We start from the raw sequence: 21,202 nt of genomic DNA on the forward strand, positions 1-21,202 counted from the left end.
TTGCTGGGAGTCCCATCCTACGTGCTTAATTTGAGGGAGTTCTAGTGGATTGCCTGGTAGATACTGGGTCACAAGTGACAACGATGCCAGAAGCGTACTTTAAGCAGCATTTACAGGACATGGCCAAGCCAGAAAAAGAGACATTGATCCGGTTGTTTGCTGCCAACCAACAACCGATCCCAGTCACAGGGGTCGTATGGATGAATATTCGAATCTGTGGGCACGAAGTTGGGAGAAAAGGGATCCTGCTAGCCCCTGAGCCTATCAAGGAAGATGTGCCTGTAGTACTGGGAATGAATATTCTACGTGAACTCGATCAGATTATGTTTACCAAACGGGGACCCGGATATTGGAAGAAGGCTACTACACATAAGCCTACTCAAGAAGCCCTTCAACGACTGATCCGTGTCTGTGGGACGCAGAAGAGTGTGCCATCTTATCAGACGGTAGGGGACATCCGGGCTCCTGGTAAAGAACCTGTAATCCTACCTCCCGAGCGAGAAACTATAGTATACCTTCCAGTGGGGACTCACCGCAACCTTGATGGGTTGGAAGTGGTTGTTCAGCCTGTGGTAGGCGGAGGAGTGGACCAAGAAGTCATGATAGCTCGTACAATAGCTGTGGTCCAGCGAGGACACGTCCCCATAAGAGCTTTGAACGTGGGCCCCGGGGAGGTCACCTTGCCACGAGGGACAGATCTGGCCCTGGTGTACCTACATAAGGGCGAAGTGGTGAGTCAGAAGGAGATGTCTTTATCGCCGAAAGAAGGTGTGGGGTGGACCCTAGCAGTTGCTGTGGAGGCCGAAGAGACGCTATCCCCGGAGTGGAGTGGACGGGTCATCCTTAATCAAATGGAAGTGGATGTGAAGGCTCTGGGCACTGAGTGTGTTCAAGCAATAGAAGCTATGCTGTGGGAATATCAGGCCGCATTCACCCGTCACGCCGAGGATTTCGGCTGTACTGAAGCAATCACGCACGAGATACCGACCGGAGAAGCTCGTCCAATTCGAGAACGATATCGGCAGATCCCGCCCAAGATGTATCAAGAGTAGTGTTGAGCATTCCGATACCACAAGTATCGGGTATCGGCCGATACTTGCGGGTATCGGAATTCCGATACCGAGATCCGATACTTTTGTGGTATCGGGTATCGGTATCGAAACAACATTAATGTGTAAAAGAAAGAATTAAAATAAAAAATATTGCTATACTCACCTCTCCGACGCAGCCTGGACCTTACCGAGGGAACCGGCAACGTTGTTTGCTTAAAATGCGCACCTTTACTGCCTTCCGTGACGTCACGGCTTGTGATTGGTCGCATGCCGCCCATGTGGCCGAGACGCGACCAATCACAGCAAGCCGTGACGTAATTTTCAGGTCCTCAATGCCTAATTCTAGGCATTCATGATTTTAAAATTACGTTCCGGCTTGTGATTGGTCGCGTCACGGTCACATGGGCGACGCGACCAATCACAAGCCGTGACGTCACGGGAGGCAGGAGACGCGCGCATTTTTAAAATTACGTCACGGCTTGTGATTGGTTGCGTGCCGCCCATGTGACCGCGACGCGACCAATCACAGCAAGCCGTGACGTAATTTCAGGTCCTGATGCCTATTTCTGCATTCAGGACCTGAAATTACGTCACGGCTTGCTGTGATTGGTCGCGTCGCGGTCACATGGGCGGCACGCAACCAATCACAAGCCGTGACGTAATTTTAAAAATGCGCGTGTCTCCTGCCTCCCGTGACGTCACGGCTTGTGATTGGTCGCGTCGCCCATGTGACCGCGACGCGACCAATCACAAGCCGGAACGTAATTTTAAAATCATGAATGCCTAGAATTAGGCATTGAGGACCTGAAAATTACGTCACGGCTTGCTGTGATTGGTCGCGTCGCGGCCACATGGGCGGCACGCGACCAATCACAAGCCGTGACGTCACGGAAGGAAGTAAAAGCGCGCATTTTAAGCAAACAACGCTGCCGGTTCCCTCGGTGAGGTCCAGGCTGCGTCGGAGAGGTGAGTATAGCAATATTTTTTATTTTAATTCTTTATTTTACACATTAATATGGATCCCAGGGCCTGAAGGAGAGTTTCCTCTCCTTCAGACCCTGGGAACCATCAGGGATTCCGTCCGATACTTGAGTCCCATTGACTTGTATTGGTATCGGGTATCGGTATCGGATTAGATCCGATACTTTGCCGGTATCGGCCGATACTTTCCGATACCGATACTTTCAAGTATCGGACGGTATCGCTCAAGAGTCAACACTAATCAAGAGGTGAAAACATTACTGAGGCAGATGCTGGATTCAGGAGTGGTGCAGAGTAGTCAGAGCCCTTGGGCAGCCCCGGTGGTGCTAGTCAAGAAAAAGGTTCTGTGTAGACTACAGGAAACTTAATGCCTGCACTGTTCAAGACTCGTATCCATTGCCCCGCATCGAGGAATCCTTGACAGTGTTGGGGAAAGCCAAGTAAATCTCCACCCTGGACCTAGCAAGCGGATACTGGCAAGTAGCCGTGGCAGAGAAAGACAAAGAGAAAACCGTCTTCATCCTCCCTATGGGGCTGTTCGAGTTTAACCGGATGCCCTTCGGGCTCTCCAATGATCCAGGCACCTTTCAACGGCTGATGGAAAAGTGTTTGGGAGATTTAAATTTTGAGTCTACCCTGATCTATCTGGATGATATCATTGTGTTTTCAGCCTCATTTGAAGAACACCTTGCCCGGCTTGGACAGGTACTCGGAAGACTGCAGGCCCATAACCTGAAGGTGAAGCCAAAAAAATGCCACCTCTTCAAGAGAGAGATCGAGTACCTAGGCCACATAGTGTCACAAGACGGAGTTCTACCCTCGCCAGAAAAAGTGGCTGCTATCTAGAAGTGGCCAGTCCCTCAAACAGTGAGAGAACTCCAGACCTTCCTGGGACTCGCTGGGTACTACCGCCGGTTTGTTAAAGACTTCGCAAAGGTGGCAGGTCCTCTCAATGACTTGCTGAGGGGGACCGCTGGAGTGCCGAAGACCCAGTGCATCCCCTGGGCACAGGGACAACACGAGGCCTTCCAGGCTATAAAGCAGGGGTCCCCAACCTGTAGCTCGGGAGCCACATGTGGCTCGCAAGCCCATGATGTGTGGCTCGCGGCTGCCTGTCAGCTTGGTGCATTATCACCAGATGTAAATATCTATTAAGAGCAGATCCCGAAATGGTTACTTTTGTGTGTAGCTCTGTACAGAAGAGCAGATTTGAATGGGAGTGAGATAGGAAACAGTGGAGCTTGGCATACTGCCTTGGTGTGATTTCAGTGGAGAAGCTTTGGTTGTCATTATAACGATAATGGAGGCTCTCGGTGTCACTATTGAGAGTGGGGGAAGAGCTGGCTGAGGCTCGCGACCCTCTCTCTCAGAGCTGAATGTGGCTCACGACCCTCTTTCATAGCTGGATGTGGCTCTCAAGGTCAGAAAGGTTGGGGACCTCTGCTATAAAGGATGCCCTTAATTCGGCTCCAATTTTGGCCTACGCAGACTTCGATCAACCGTTCCTGTTGTACACAGATGGTAGCCTTCATGGACTCGGTGCAGTACTTTCTCAGATACAGGATGGACAAAAGAGAGTCATCGGGTATGCCAGCAGGTCCCTGCGAGACAGCGAAAGAAGCCCTCACAATTACAGCTCCTTCCGGTTAAAGCTCCTGGCCCTGGTGTGGGCCATGACAGAAAAGTTTGCAGGCTTCCTGACAGGTACCAAGATTCAAGTTCGAACAGACAATAATCCCCTGGCCCACCTTGAGAATGCTAAATTGGGGGCCTTAGAACAGCAGTGGATGGCCCGCCTAGCCAAGTTCGACTTTACCATCCGTTATCGCTCTGCTACCGAAAACGCAAATGCTGATGGGCTGTCAAGAGTGCCTGTGGAGACTCCAGTGGGGGAGCTTGATGAGCAACTCGAAGAGGAGGAAACCCCAGACTTTAATAAGTTTAAGCCCCCAGTGGTTGTGGCCCAGTCAAGAAGGGAGGCCTGCGCATTACCCCGGTCCCTGGGGAGAACCAATGAGGAATGGGGACACTTTCAGGATGAAGACGAAGGGCTGAGACAGCTGAAGCGGTGGGTGATGCAAAAGCGGAAGCCTGGCAAACAAGAGAGAGATAATCTGGACTCTGAAATGAGGAGTGTGTTGCACCAGTGGGATAGACTGGAAGTGCGAGAGTCAGTACTATATCGTAAGAGGCAACAGCCAAAAGATATGGAAGTAAGGTGGCAAGTGGTTATCCCAGGAAGAATGGCTCAAGAAGTAGCTAAAGAAGCCCACGAATTCGGAGCGCACTTCGGCTCCACAAACACCTACCAATGGTTGCAGCAGTATGTGTATTGCCCCCGGTTGGAGCTTGTGGTGGAAGAGGTTTGCCGGCAATGTCGAGTATGTGACCTCATTAAGAGTACTGAGCAGAGGGCACCCATCCAGACCATACAAACTAAGGAACCGCTAGAAGTCTTGATGATCGACTATCTCCTCGTGGGACACTTGGCCCGGGGGCTGCAATACTGTTTGGTGATGACCGATCATTTCTCTAAGTTCGCAGTAGTCACTCTGACTAGAGATCAGACTGCGGAATCGGCGGCGCGAGCCATCTGTCAAGACTTCATCCGGGTGTACGGATGCCCAAAGCGCATCCACTCCAACCAAGGCGCATGTTTCCAAGGCAAGGTGATGGAAGAATTGTATCGCATGTATGGCATCGAGCGGTCCCGGACCACCCCTTATCACCCTCAAGACAATGGAGCTTGTGAACACTTCAACAGAACCTTACTTCAAATGCTGAGAACGTTGGAGGAGGATAAGAAGGTGTGTTTGCCAGACTATCTGCCAAAATTGGTCTGGACCTACAACAATCAGGTCCACTCCACCACGAGTTATACCCCCTATCTACTGTTGTTTGGAAGAGCTGGACGAGAGATCATTGAGCTGAATTTGGAACAGCGAGAGGAGCTGATGGAGCGAACTGTCACCTCATGGGTGAAAGAACATCGTCAACGATTGCAAACGATAAGGCGGTTGGCGGGTCAGCAACTGCAAGAAAAAGTCAGAGAGAAACGCCCTAAGGGAAAACTAAGCGAGCGATGGGAAGTACAGCCGTACAAGGTTATTGAGCAAGTGTATGCTAACGGCCCTGTCTACAAGGTACAGATTGAGAATGGGGCATCCGCCCCTAGAGTACTTCACAGAAATATGCTGCGGCCTTGCCGGTCTGAGGTCTGTTCTAAGCCATTGTCGCTTGAAGGCGCCACTCCACTTCCTGAATCTGTCATGCCTGATGGCCAAATCGATGATGAGTGGTGGACCATCCCTGACACAGTAGGGGGTCCTCAGCCGCCAGTGACGGTAATCCCATGGATGTACCAGTACCGCCATGCGAGGGCGAAACCAGACAAGAGCTCACAATGTCTCCTGCAACAAGTGTTCCTCTGGAAGATAGTCAAGTCTTGCCTGACAGCCAAGAGCTTCGGAGATCCCAGAGGTCTAATGCAGGGGTTCCACCAGTCCGATATGTAGAACAGTGTGCTCTGTCTGTTTTTACACCTTTGTTGCCTCCTCTATAGGTGCTGTTTCCGCATTGCACATTCCTCCATTACACTTTTAACCTGATGCTGTGATGGCCAAGGATGACCATCATTAAGAAGGGAGGCATGTAAGAGAGTGGTGCTGTTATGGACAGTAAGAACACACTGTCACTTTAAGAGGCTGTACCCCTTTGCCTGGGGAATGGAATGTTCTGCTTCTCCCCTGCTCTTTTCCTTGTTATGAACTGGTCAGGCCAGTCGCAGGAGGAAGCTTGAGCAGCGTGTGTGATCTGCAGCTGCTGCAGAGAACTGTGGAGAGAACTGTGTGCTGTTTTGCTGCAAGAAATGTTACACAGCTTGAGACTGACTGCGTTTGTGAAATAGACTTTTCCAGCTACAGCAAAGGTGGCTGTTCTGTACTAGTTTGTGAAGCCACGAAGATACTGAGAAGGGAACTTACAGTTTCCAGGAGCAACCCTTGGATCCGGAAGCAAAGAGAAGACCACGCTTCGCAGAACTGACAGGAATCCGTGCGCACCACCGTGTTGGACTTCTGGGGGCCCCCAGGGACTGGACCTGAGTCCCCAACATCACCGTGAGTCTGTTCCTGTATGGTGCACCAGTTAGGGCCTAGTGCAGGCTTCAGTAGTCAGAACACGGGAGCCGTGTGGCCTGCTTAGTTAAGGCCAGGGAGGTTATATATAGAGTAGCATCGTTATTTGTTTTATTGTTTAAAGTTGCTTGTGAAACAAATTCTGATTCTGTAATTGTTGGAGCACCGTGCTATTTTACATACAAGATTATTCTTTTACACTGTCTTTTGCTATTGTTAACCCCTTTTTGCATCTTCCTCAATCACTTCATTCCTTGTCTCCCAATAAATCTACCCTTTGTTGTTTGCACCTCATCTTGTGTACAGTAGTCTTCCTGCACAGTGGTGGTCCCCCGGCCATCGCTTCATATATATATATATATGTATATGTGTGTGTGTGTGTGTGTGTGTGTGTGTGTGTGTGTTTTGACGATTGTTTCCTTTGAAAATGATGTACAAATGACATAACTTGCCACATGACTTAGGATACAAGCCAAACCAGAATCTCAATTTGCAGACACTGTGTTTTGTGGTACTGCCCCTCATCAGTGCAAAATGTGAGCTCTTGTTTGGCTGTGTAAGAGGCATCTGACTGGGATCTAAGGGGTAATGATTCTCCTTGCAGAGAGAAATCTCATGCACACACTTTTTTCCCAGACTGAATTAGAAAACTACTGCTTTTTTGAAAACTGCAGCATGTCAATACTTTCAGCGTTTTTACAACGGATTTCAACTCATGATAAGGAATGAGTATGTGCAAACAAGCAGCAAAAATGCAGAAAAAACTTTGAAATAAGTTTTTACAGCGTTTTCTAGTTCTAGAAAAAAGCAGGATGTGAAACATTTATTTTTTGTGATTTTCTCAAGTTTAAACCAAAATGTCTTGGTCTCCTCAGCTGAGCATGGCTAAGGGTATGTGTCCACGTTCAGGCTTGCTTCAGGCTTTGGTCAGGATTTTATGCAGGTAAAATCCTGACCAAAAATTCGCCTGAGGTCACTGGCAGGTCACCTGCGGTGTTCCTGCGTGTTTTGCTCATTGTAGCAACATGCTGCGCTCTGAAAAAATTGAATTGAAGCAACTTTCAACTACGTCTGGTCTCTGTTCCAGCAGTATCCTATCATTTTAGGCATCTTTTTAGCACACAAGTGTGGTCGACCACAGTCCTTTCCACGCCTAAAAAGATGGATACAACCAGAACAAACAACAAATGGAGTCCAAAGTGTCTCCATCTGTCTCATTACAGTGAGTCGTTACGTCTGGAATTTCATCTGAATCTCATTTTCGTGGGATTTACACGGAAATCCGGAGGTAAAAGCTCAGCGTAGAACACAACAATGTGATCCCAACCTTGTACTGGAAGCGATTAAATAATTTTATATACCCCAAAATGTTACCAATAAAAACCCTAACCTATCACACACACAACCAGCCCCTATGTTACTGGTAGAGCAAGGACTCAGGAAAAGCAATATGAGCTCCCCCCTCAAATAAAATCCAATTAAATCTGCACTCCTAAATTCAAAGATCAACTCCTTCTGAAACGCACGGTGCCTAAACCGCAGTAAGCAGCCATATGTTTGGAATTAATGTAGGGGGAGAGCACACTTAACAATTTGCGAGGTGCGTGTCTCCAGAAGCACAAACTGGGCATAATGTTTGGAAGCATTAAAATATATGGGGGCTCTATACTTTATGGGGGCACAATGTGTGGGCACCAAACTGGCAGATTTGCAATTCTCAAAGAAAAAAGCGTGATGTGGATGTTACAAAATAGTCACTGCATGTAGATGAATTCAGGTGCAATTTCTACAATGGGGTCTCTTTTGGGCTTTTTCAGCTGGCATCTTCAGGGCTCCGCAAAAGTCACCAGCAAAATATTCTAGCAAAATGTGTGCTCCAAAAGCCATTCAGCGCACTTTCCTTCTCAGCTCTGACATGTGGCCTAACAGTAGTTTCTGATGAAATATAGGGCATCAACACGTTCAGGAAAAATTGCACAATAAAATTGTAGGGTCGAGTTTCACCTATTAACTCTTGTGTAACGAACAAATTTGCAGTAAATAAAAAAATACATTTTTACCATTTAGGCTATGTGTACACGTTGCGCAACTGTGCCGCGAGTAAAACGCATACGGAATTGGCATGCGTTTTCCCGCTAAACACTAGCGTTTTACAAGCGTAATTAGCTTGCAGAATGCTAGCGTTTTACAAGCGATCTGTAGCATCGCTTAGAAAACTGATTGACAGGTTGGTCACACTTGTCAAACATAGTGTTTGATAAGTGTGACCAACTTTTTACTATCGATGCTGCCTATGCAGCATTAATAGTAAAAAGATCTAATGTTAAAAATAATTAAAAAAATAATAAATCGTGATACTCTCACCTTCCGGCGTCCCTCGCAGCGTTCCCATTTCTCGCGATGCTCCCGTTCCCAATAATGCCTAGCGGCATGACCCCAGATAACGTAGCGGTCTCGTAAGACCGCTACGTCATCACAGGTCATTGCCACAAAGCATCACTGGGAACGGGAGTATCGCGAGGAGCGGGAACGCTGCGAGGGACCCAGAAGGTGAGAATATCACGATTTATTATTATTAATTCTTTTTTTTAACAATTATATGGTTCTCAGGGCCTGGAGGAGAGTCTCCTCTCCTCCACCCTGGGTACCAACTGCAGATGATCCACTTACTTCCCGCATGGTGGGCATAGCCACATGCGGAAAGTAAGCGGATCAATGCATTCCTATGTGTGCAGAATCCCTGCGATTCCGCACAAGGAATGAACATGCTGCGTTTTTTTCCGGAATGCGATTCCGCCGCAGGAAAAAACGCAACATGTGCACAAAAATTGACAATTGCATTCTAATAATAGGATGCTTAATGTAAGCTTTTTTTGGCAGTTTTATTGCGTTTTTATCCGGAAAAAACGCGAAAAATCCTGATTGTGTGCACAAAAATGTTATATTTCCATGTCTCAATGTTACAAAATTCTGTGAGGAACCTATGAGTTCAAAATACTCACTACACCCCTAGTGAGGTTTCCAATATGATGCCATTTGTGGGGTTTCTGCTGTTTCTGGTACCTCAGGGGCTCGTCTAATGGAGCTCACAACCTGTTGAAATAGAATCTGCATTCTAATAGCCAAGTAGCACCCCTTCCCATCAGATCCCTGCTGTGAGCTCAAACAGTAATGTGCAGCCACATATGGATACTAGCACATTCAGTAAAAATTGCATATTAAATTATGGGGTCCATTTTCTCATAGCATTCCTTGTGTAAATTATAAAGTTGGTGCTAAAACAGTATTTTAGTGGAAAAGATGTATTTGTTTGTTTTCACATCTACAGGTCCTTCTCAAAAAATTAGCATATAGTGTTAAATTTCATTATTTACCATAATGTACTGATTACAATTAAACTTTCATATATTATAGATTCATTATCCACCAACTGAAATTTGTCAGGTCTTTTATTGTTTTAATACTGATGATTTTGGCATACAACTCCTGATAACCCAAAAAACCTGTCTCAATAAATTAGCATATCAAGAAAAGGTTCCCTAAATGACCTATTACCCTAATCTTCTGAATCAACTAATTAACTCTAAACACATGCAAAAGATACCTGAGGCTTTTAAAAACTCCCTGCCTGGTTCATTACTCAAAACCCCCATCATGGGTAAGACTAGCGACCTGACAGATGTCAAGAAGGCCATCATTGACACCCTCAAGCAAGAGGGTAAGACCCAGAAAGAAATTTCTCAACAAATAGGCTGTTCCCAGAGTGCTGTATCAAGGCACCTCAATGGTAAGTCTGTTGGAAGGAAACAATGTGGCAGAAAACGCTGTACAACGAGAAGAGGTGACCGGACCCTGAGGAAGATTGTGGAGAAGGACCGATTCCAGACCTTGGGGAACCTGAGGAAGCAGTGGACTGAGTCTGGTGTGGAAACATCCAGAGCCACCGTGCACAGGCGTGTGCAGGAAATGGGCTACAGGTGCCGCATTCCCCAGGTAAAGCCACTTTTGAACCATAAACAGCGGCAGAAGCGCCTGACCTGGGCTACAGAGTAGCAGCACTGGACTGTTGCTAAGTGGTCCCAAGTACTTTTTTCTGATGAAAGCAAATTTTGCATGTCATTCGGAAATCAAGGTGCCAGAGTCTGGAGGAAGACTGGGGAGAAGGAAATGCCAAAATGCCTGAAGTCCAGTGTCAAGTACCCACAGTCAGTGATGGTGTGGGGTGCCATGTCAGCTGCTGGTGTTGGTCCACTGTGTTTCATCAAGGGCAGGGTCAATACAGCTAGCTATCAGGAGATTTTGGAGCACTTCATGCTTCCATCGGCTGAAATGCTTTATGGAGATGAAGATTTCATTTTTCAGCACGACCTGGCACCTGCTCACAGTGCCAAAACCACTGGTAAATGGTTTACTGACCATGGTATTACTGTGCTCAATTGGCCTGCCAACTCTCCTGACCTGAACCCCATAGAGAATCTGTGGGATATTGTGAAGAGAATGTTGAGAGACGCAAGACCCAACACTCTGGATGAGCTTAAGGCCGCTATTGAAGCATCCTGGGCCTCCATAACATCTCAGCAGTGTCACAGGCTGATTGCCTCCATGCCACGCCGCATTGAAGCAGTCATTTCTGCCAAAGGATTCCCGACCAAGTATTGAGTGCATAACTGAACATTATTATTTGATGGTTTTTTTGTTTGTTATTAAAAAACACTTTTATTTGATTGGACGGGTGAAATATGCTAATTTATTGAGACAGGTTTTTTGGGTTATCAGGAGTTGTATGCCAAAATCATCAGTATTAAAACAATAAAAGACCTGACAAATTTCAGTTGGTGGATAATGAATCTATAATATATGAAAGTTTAATTGTAATCATTACATTATGATAAATAATGAAATTTAACACTATATGCTAATTTTTTGAGAAGGACCTGTATATGTTATAAAATGTAATTTTCATTTTTACATCCACATTTTTCAAAGTTCTGTGAAGCACCTAGATGAATTCCTTGTTGGGTCTAGCTTCCGAAATAGGGTGTCTTGTGGCAGTTTCTGCTCTTTTGGTGCCTCGTGGGCTCTGCAAATGAGACATGGTGTCGGCAATCCATTCCATCCAAATGTACATTTCAGATACCAAATGTTGATTCTTCTTCCCATCTGAGTCTTGGAGCGTGGCCAAACAGAACTTTTTGACTACATGTTGGGTATTACCATGCTCAGAAGAATGTGAGTAACAAACTGACCAACTATGGGGATCACTTTTTCATGTTACCTCTTGCAAAAGTGATAAATCTGAGGCTAAAGCAACACTTTTGTGGAAAAAAATACATACATTTTCAATATTGCGACTTAATGTTATCAAATTCTGTGTAACACATACGAGTTCAAAATTCTATACCTTTGGAAAAAATCCTGGAGGGGTGTAGTTTCCAAACTGGGGTCACTTGAGGCTTTCTGATGACTAGGCACCCTAGGGACCTTACCAATGTGACGATAGTCCAAATAGAGGTTTCTGTGGGGTATCAGCACACTCAGAAGAAATAAATTGTGGGGTCCATTTTCTCATGCTATTTATTCATTGTAAAACTGAAATAATTGGTGCTAAAGCAACATTTTAGAGGAAAAATTAGAATTTTTTTTATTCCACTTTGCATTGATTCCTGTTATAACACTTTGCCTTTAATTAATTATATAGTCTCTTGTTAATGAGGATTTCATTATAACATTCACTATATATGATTTTGGTTCATTGTGTGATGTGTTTTGCTTCACTATATGTTTTTGCTAGAAGGGTTCAAACTAAAGGACGTCTGGAAGGGAAAAATAAATTCCAAGATAAGCACAACAAAGCAGTTTCCTGTTGTTTTTTTTAATCCACATGGGCATACTTCCCACACTAATTTCGATATTATATGCTATGGAAAGCTACTGATACTATATTTGAATTGCTTACGTCAGTATAACTATATAAACTGTTATAAATGTACATTGGGCAAACACTCCTGCCACCATCTTCATTGAGGTGATCAGAGACTGTCTCCTTGTATACAAGAATAAAGAATTGATCTGAAAGCAGATGTTTCCCGTCTTCCATTGGTAGAGAAAATTCTCCTGACAATTCCTGTGCAGCATCTGAATGTGTATAAAATTACACATAACATCTCTTGTAAAACTATTGGTGTCATATATAGTGCTAAATGTCCATGTAACAAATTAGTATATAGGACTGATTTTGACACACAGATATGTTTGTAGTCGAAACATTTTTTATTTTACATTTTATTTTTTTTTAAAATTTCCCTAGATATTTGTGGTTTTCTTCTGATCATGTTGTTTTTATCATATTTTATTAATTTCTTTTTTCTCCTTTATATTTTTCAGATCTTTCGCCATGTTATATTTATTGTCAGTTTCTATTGTATCCAATTGTGTGTCTTTTGTGTTTCCTGATTTTATATCTTGCACTTGTCACTTTCACCTTTTATATTGTACTTTATTCACTATTATATTTAATTAATTTACTTATATATGCAATTTAACTTTATGAGAATGATGGATATTTTATAAATGTTATTAATTATCATGTCTGTTATGTGAATTTTGGGCATGAACATGTTTATATCTCATATTTATTACTTTTTTCTTCTTTTTTCTGCAATTATCTTTACTTTTCACTTACCATTTTCTTTACATTCTATCATCTCCACGGATTGGCCCTAATATAAACATTATGCGTTCCATTGTGGAGCGCATGTGGACGTCACTTCCGTTCACCTATTCCCCAGTACACTGATCCTATGCCCGGATATACTATGCGTTCCAGGGTGGAACTCATGCTGGCATCACTTCCTCCCACGTGGCACGCTCTATGGAGATGCGTCTTGTGGGAGGTGTTTGGCGCTAGGTTTACCATGCATGGTATGACACATGTGCAGCTATGGCCACACTTAATCTAGGACCACGGCTGACACCTCTGATTGGTTGCTTATTAGTTATATACCCCCTTTTTACCTTCGTTACCTCACTCCCTTGTCAAAGCTCAGGCGAAACGCGCGTCGGGCAGGTGCGGGCTGCTGCGGGGTCCCTTACTGGTTAGTATACCGCTATCTATACTCTTATATATGCACTTTCTATTTGCACACTGGCACTTTGTATTGGATACTTACAGCTCTATTATCATTGTGATCTTAGTATATGTCAGTTGTGCTTATTTAATGATTCATTTATTTGAGGATAATTCTACAATTCCTAGAATGAGGAGTTTAGGGCCTGAGAATGACGTCACGGCTTGTGATTGGTCGCGTGGCGGTCACATGAGCGGCACGCGACCAATCAGAAGCCGTGACATCATGGAAGGCCCTAAACGCGCTCATTTTAAGCAAAGAAGGCTGCCGGTTACCAGCGGTGATGTCCAGGGGCCTCCGGAGAGGTGAGTATATCAATATTTTTTATTTTAATTCTTTATTTTACACAGTAATATGGATCCGATACCGATTCCTGATACCACAAAAGTATCGGAACTCGGTATCGGAATTCCGATACCGCAAGTATCGGCCGATACCTGCGGTATCGGAATGCTCAACACTATTCATGACTATGAAAATTGTAAATTCAGACTGAAGGCATCAAAACTATGAATTAACACATGTGGAATTATATACTTCCTGGCCTCCACAGTCACCAGACCTGAACCTAATCGAGATGGTTTGGGGTGAGCTGGACAGCAGAGTGAAGGCAAAAGGGCCAAGTGCTAAGCATCTCTGGGAACTCCTTCAAGATTGTTGGAAGACCATTTCCAATAACTACCTCTTGAAGCTCATCAAGAGAATGCCAAGAGTGTGCAAAGCAGTCATCAAAGTAAAAGGTGGCTACTTTGAAGAACCTAGAATATAAGACATATTTTCAGTTGTTTCACACTTTTTTGTTAACATGTGAGCCAGTTTCTTTGTAGCGCTTGATGGTTTTTGCAACTGCACTTGGGGACACTTTCAAAGTTTTCTCAATTTTTCGGACTGACCGATCTTCATTTCTTAACCCCTTCATGACCTTGGGATTTTCCATTTTTCCATGTTCGTTTTTCGCTCCCCTCCTTCCCAAAGCCATAACTTTTTTATTTTTCTGTCAATTTGGCCATGTGAGGGCTTATGTTTTGTGAGATGAGTTGTACTTTTGAACGACATCATTGGTTTTACCATGTCGTGTACTAGAAAACGGGAAAAAATTCCAAGTGCGGTGAAATTGCAAAAAAAGTGCAGTCCCACACTTGTTTTTTGTTTGGCTTTTTTGCTAGGTTCACTAAATGCTAAAACTGACCTGCCATTATGATTCTCCAGGTCAGTACGAGTTCATAGACAGCTAACATGACTAGGTTATTTTTTATCTAAGTGGTGAAAAAAATTTCCAAACTTTGCTTAAAAAAAAAAAAAATTGCGCCATTTTCCGATACTCGTAGCGTCTCCATTATTCATGATCTGGGGTCGGTTGAGGGCTTATTTTTTGCATGGCAAGCTGGCATTTTTAATGATACCATTTCTGTGCAGATACGTTCTTTTGATCGCCCGTTATTGAATTTTAATGCAATGTCGCGGCAACCAAAAAAACGTAATTCTGGCGTTTCGAATTTTTTCTCGCTATGCCATTTAGCGATCAGGTTAATGCTTTTTTTATTGATAGATCGGGCGATTCTAAATACGGTGATACCAAATATGTATAGGTTTGATTTTTTTTAATTGATTTATTTTCATTGGGGCAAATGGGGGGTGATTTAAACTTTTATATATTTTTTTTTTTTTCACATTTTTTTTACTTTTTTTTTTTTTACTTTTGCCATGCTTCAATAGCCTCCATGGGAGGCTAGAAGCTGGCACAACGCGAACGGCTCTAAGATCGCTGCTATGCAGCAGAAATGCAGGTGTGCTGTGAGCGCCGACCACAGGGTGGCGCTCACAGCTGCCGGGGATCAGTAACAATAGAGGTCTCAAGGACCTCTATGGTTACTACTCAGAAAGCATCGCTGACCCCCGATCATGTGACGGGGGTTGGCGATGCGATCATTTCCGGCCGCCCGGCCGGAAGCGGCGGTTAAATGCCGCTGTCTGCATTTGACAGCGGCATTTAACTAGTTAATAGCGGCGGGTGAATCGCGATTTCACCCGCCGCTATTGCGGCCACATGTCAGCTGTTCAAAACAGCTGACATGTCCCGGCTTTGATGCGGGCTCACCGCCGGAGCCCGCATCAAAGCGGGGCTTCTGACCTCGGACGTACTATCCCGTCCGAGGTCAGAAAGGGGTTAAAGTAATGACGGCCACTCGTTTTTCTTTACTTAGCTGCTTTTTTCTTGCCATAGTACAAATTCTAACAGTCTATTCAGTAGGACTACCAGCTGTGTATCCACCAGACTTCTGCTCAACACAACTGATGGTCCCAACCCCATTTATAAGGCAAGAAATCCCACTTATTAAACCTGACAGGGCACACCTGTGAAGTGAAAACCATTCCCGGTGACTACCTCTTGAAGCTCATCAAGAGAATGCCAAGAGTGTGCAAAGCAGTCATCAAAGCAAAAGGTGGCTACTTTGAAGAACCTAGAATATAAGACATATTTTCAGTTGTTTCACACTTTTTGTTAAGTATATAATTCCTCATGTGTTAATTCATAGTTTTGATGCATTCAGTGTGAATTTACAATTTTCATAGTCATGAAAATACAGAAAATCTTTAAATGAGAAGGTGTGTCCAAACTTTTGGTCTGTACTGTATGAGAAATGTTATTTATTAACTATTTTATACAGCATGTCTAATCAGTTTAAGGATATAACATTTGAAGGTTTGAAAATTGTTAATTTTTATGAATTTGCGCTAAAATTCTGATATTTTCAATAATAAACACAAAACTTATCGATGTAAATTTACTTTATTTGGATATGTTCATGTATTCCAGGGTTATTAGAATATAAAGTGACAGAGTCAGCATGGGTTTGTAACCAATAAGTCATGTCAGACTAACTTAATTTCCTTCTATGACAGAATCACTGACTGGGTGGATCAAGGTAATGCTGCAGATATAGTATATCTTGACTTCAGCAAAGCATTTGACAAAGTATCTCACACAATCCTTGTTGAAAAAATGACTAAGTATGGAATGGACAAGGCAACTGTTAGGTGGATTCATAACTGGCTTAGTGATCGGACCCAAAAGTGGTAGTAAATGGCTGCACATCCAGTTGGAAGAATGTTTCAAGTGGGATACCACAGGGCTCTGTCCTGTGCCCTGTATTGTTAAACATCTTTATCAATTATTTAGATGAATGAATTGAGGGTAAACTTGCTGATGACACAAAGCTAGGAGGGATAGCTAATACTAGAGGAGATAGGATTCAAAAAGATATAAATAAACGAGCAGTGGGCATCAACTAACAGAATAATTTTTAACAGGGAAAAATGCAAAGTACAACATCTGGGCAATAAAAATAAAAAAAGCATATACAGAATGGGAGGAATAGGGCTAAGCAACAGCACATGTGAAAAAGACTTGGGTATACTAATAGATCACAGACTGAACATGAGTCAACAGTGTGATGCAGCAGCAAAAAGGGCAAATACAATTCTGGGATGTATTAACAGAAGCATACAGTCTAGATCATGTGAAGTCATTATTGTCCTCTACTCCTCTTTGGTCAGACCTCATCTGGAATACTGTGTCCAGTTTTGGGCACCACATTTTAAAAAAGACATCAACAAACTGGAGCAAGTTCAGAGAAGAGCGATCAGAATGTTGACTGGTTTGCAATCTATGTCCTATGAGGAACGTTTACAGGATTTGGGAAAGTTTAGCTTGCAAAAAAGAAGACTGAGAAGAGACTTAATAGCTGTCTACAAATATCTCAAGGGCTGTCACATTGTAGAAGGATCATCTTTATTTTCATTTGCACGAGGAAAGACTAGAAGCAATGCTATGAAACTGAATGGGAGGAGACACCGTTTAGATATTAGAAAAAACTTTTTGACAGTTAGGGTGATCAATGAGTGTAACAGGCTGCCACGAGAGGTGGTGAGTTCTCCTTCAATGGAAGTCTTCAAACAGAGGCTGGACAGACACCTGTCTGGGATGATTTAGTGAATCCTGCTTTGAGCAGGGGGTTGGACCCGATGACCCAGGAGGTCCCTTCCAACTCTAACATTCTATGATTCTATGACACAGGTCAAATTTCTCAAATCTAGCTTTTTCATAACAGTTGAAATTGGCTCCCTCACTAAGGCTTCTTTTAAATTTGCTGTGATTTTTGCGGCCTGTTATTGTGGGCCTTTTTTGTGGGCCGTATTGCTGTAATTTTCATGGTCTGCCACAACAACAGGCCGCAACATTCTTGCGGATCACAGTTTTTCTGGTTTTAGAATAGTAGGGAAAAAGTAGGGAAAAAAAACGGCCATCCGCAAATATGTTCAGGACGGTGCACCGCAAAAACAAGCTTCCGTTGTTTTTGTGGCCCATTGATTTTCAATGGGGACCGTGTCCGTAAGCCGTGAAAAATATCCAGCAGGCTCAATATTTTTTCACAGCCATATATACGGCCTTCATGGCCATATGGCGTACGTCGCTCCGACAAATATATGCAGCCCATTTTTGCGGCCCCCTAAAAATCTATTGGGGCCGCAAAATCACGGCAAGTGTAAAAGAAGCCTAAGAGGATAAATTAGTGAAATTTGTTAAAGAAAATATAGCATAACCATCTCAATGACCCACCAAGGTGTAAAACTAAACATTGCCTGAAAAATTTGAGAAATTGAACAATGCCTGACCAACTCCATGGCCCTGACCAGTATGTGAAAGGACAATGTCTTGGGTAAACTATGCCTGACCAATTCAACTTTCCCTGCTGTTTTTACATTTGCAATTGCATTTTGTTTTCATGAACTCATATGAGTATTTTGTTCAGAATTGTCACTATTTTCTCAGACACGAAACAACTTTTCCCACTAAATAAATTGATCAAATTGCCATTTTTTTCTAAAAATGGTTTATGGTTTTGCGGCGCCCCAGGGTCCTGGTCGTCACAGTGGTATTGCTTTCCTCTCGGGGAGAGTGATGCTACGTTTGGAGGCAAAGAAGGATAACTGCATTCAGATATCTCAAACATGCAACACATTTCACACTCCAGACCACCAGGGGGAGCTTTTACTCCTATTTATTAGGTCACTCCCCACATATATATAACTGGTGGACTGTAGGGAAAGTTAGTCAGTTCCAGATAGGAGTCAGTTCCTGGCAGAGCTCCAGACAGGAGTTCTGTTACTTCCAGACCAGAGTCTGAGGAGGATGGAAGGTTAAAGGAGCTGTGCATGCTGCAGCTCCCAGAAAGAGACATTGAAAGGCAGAACTGTATTGCAGTGAGCGTGAAGGAAGTTGAAGCAAAGGAGAGGATACCAGAAGGGGACCAGCCCCGCTCAGGCTGCCTCCTTCTGAAGCGCAGAATCCCGGTAGCCGGAACACCGAGGGAATAAGGACCTCTACGCCTTATTTCAGAGACTGGCAGGACAGCTAATTGCAGGTTACCTGTTCGTACCTACACCCAGGAGGCACGGTGACAACTACAGAGCCGGGTTATCTAAGAGACCCTATAAACAGGCTCAAGTCACCAGTCATTCGGGTATTGTCCTATCCTATATTGGGGACAGAGAGAACGAAACACCACATTTGTGAGACCCTTATGTGAAGCCATAGGCAGTAAGGGACTACACCACCGCAGCACAAGAGAAGGATACTGATTTCCACCTGGACAAGGGAACTTTGGACTTGCCTCCAAACGGGCTGGACTCTGCCTGCCCTGTGATCTGGTGCCCTGGACTGTGGATGCTGAAGTCTTCAGTAAAGGTAAAGAGACTGCAACCTTGTGTCCTCGTTCTTCTCTGCATCTCTCACCATAACAACATCTACACACCGGGAAGCCCTGGGGATACACTTCACCTGTGGGAAGGTATACCATCTAGCTGCCATAACATCACCCCAGCGGAACCCTTAAAGCAGCGTCGGTCACCCTGACCGAATACCACAGGTGGCGTCACGAACATTCCCCTTAAAGACCTTTCCCTTTTACACGTACATCCCAGGGCCACAGACCAGGTCAGCCACTGTGACATCCCCCTGTGAAGTACCAGACCCAGCATCGAGTACCCCGCTGCCCTGACAGGGCGCTCCAGTTTCACATATGTCTTACATTGGTGGCCTAACATCTTGCATTGTTCATGCTTGTATGGTAGAAGCAAAGCTGAACTTTGGGATCCTGAAAAACGCAGCAAATAAAAAGCAGCAAGAAAAGCAGCAAAAAAGCAGCAAAACCTGATTTTTGTTTGCAGCTTTTTTTACTGCCAAGAGATCAGGTTTTGGCTGCAGGAAAAAACCAGCAAAAAAGCAATGCGTGAACATAGCCTTACACTTCCAGCAAAGTGGATAGTATTCATAGAAATCTCATGCCCACTTTGCTGCATTTTACTTAGCATTAGCTCACTTACGTTGGGTGTTTACAATCCGTAGCATGTCAATTTCTCTTGCAGGTACGCTGAATTTTCTGTATGGATTTTGAAAAAACACAAGTAATCTAATTGTAGGCTATGTTCCCTCAATGAGCTTTTACTCAGTTTTTTTGATTTTGCAGATTTTCTGCTCATTCCTGACATGCGCCGTACTAGTACTGCTCTGCGGGAGGTGCATTCCCGCAAACCGCAGTAGTAGTACGGCTCACCAATCGCGCGGCCTCACGCTGAGCACCGCTGCGATAGGGTGTGGGTGTCAGCTGTATGTGACAGCTGACACCCCACAGCAATGCCCACCATCGGTGCTAGCACTGATCTTGGGCATTTAACCCCTCTGATGTCGCTGTCAGTAGTGACAGCGACATAGAGGGGCATCACGCAGGGAAGGGGCTCCCTGCATGCTTCCATCAAGACAATGCGATGCGATCACGTTGTCCTGATGGTCTCCATGGAGACTCCCGGCCCCAAAATTTCCGCAGGGTCCTTCCGGGTCCTGCAGGGAAGATGGTTTGTGAGCGCCTGCTGAAAGCAGATGCTGGCATGCCTCCTTCCCTTCCTGTCAGATCCTGATCTGAAGCTCTGCAATGCAGAGTGTCAGATCAGAGATCATATGTACTACAGTAATGTGACGTCCCATCCTGGGACAATGTAAAGAAGTTAATAAAAAATATTACAAAGTGTAAAAATATATATTTTTTAATCCATAAATAAAAAATATATCTATATATATATGTATATACACTATGTACCAAATTATTATGCAAATGACATTTTTCTCTGATTTTCCTAAATGGTTGGTGCAAATGACAGTCAGTCTAATAAAAGTAATCACCGGTTAGAGTATACATCGAATTTTATTGACTAAACCTCCCAATGATAACAGTATAATCTCCAAAATGAATAAAAACTTAAAATGCACTGTTCCAAATTATTATGCACAGTAGAATTTCTAAACATTTGATATGTTTTAAAGAACTGAAAATGCTCATTTGTGGAATTTGCAGCATTAGGAAGTCACATTCACTGAACAAAAAGCTATTTAACTCCAAAACATCCTAACAGGCCAAGTTACATGTTACCATAAAAACCCTTCTTTGATATCACCTTCACAATTCCTGCATCCATTGATTTTCTGCTTGTATTTCTTTGCATGAAGTCAGAATAGCCTCCCAGAGCTGCTGTTTTGATGTGAACTGCCTCCCACCCTCATAGATCTTTTGCTTGATGATACTCCAAAGGTTCTCTATAGGGTTGAGGTCAGGGGAAGATGGTGGCCACACCATGAGTTTATCTCCTTTTATGCCCATAGCAGCCAATGACTCAGAGGGATTCTTTGCAGCATGAGATGGTGCATTGTTGTCATGCATGAAGATGATTTTGCTCCTGAAGGCACATGACATTGGTATTGTCGACTACTGTGAATAAGTTCATCCCCAAGGGTCTCCGACCCCTTTACCTTCCCAATCCCGAATAACGACATGAGTCTCAAGTTGGATAT

The sequence above is a fragment of the Ranitomeya variabilis genome, chromosome 1, assembly GCF_051348905.1.
Source record: "Ranitomeya variabilis isolate aRanVar5 chromosome 1, aRanVar5.hap1, whole genome shotgun sequence".
Taxonomy (NCBI): Eukaryota; Metazoa; Chordata; class Amphibia; order Anura; family Dendrobatidae; genus Ranitomeya; species Ranitomeya variabilis.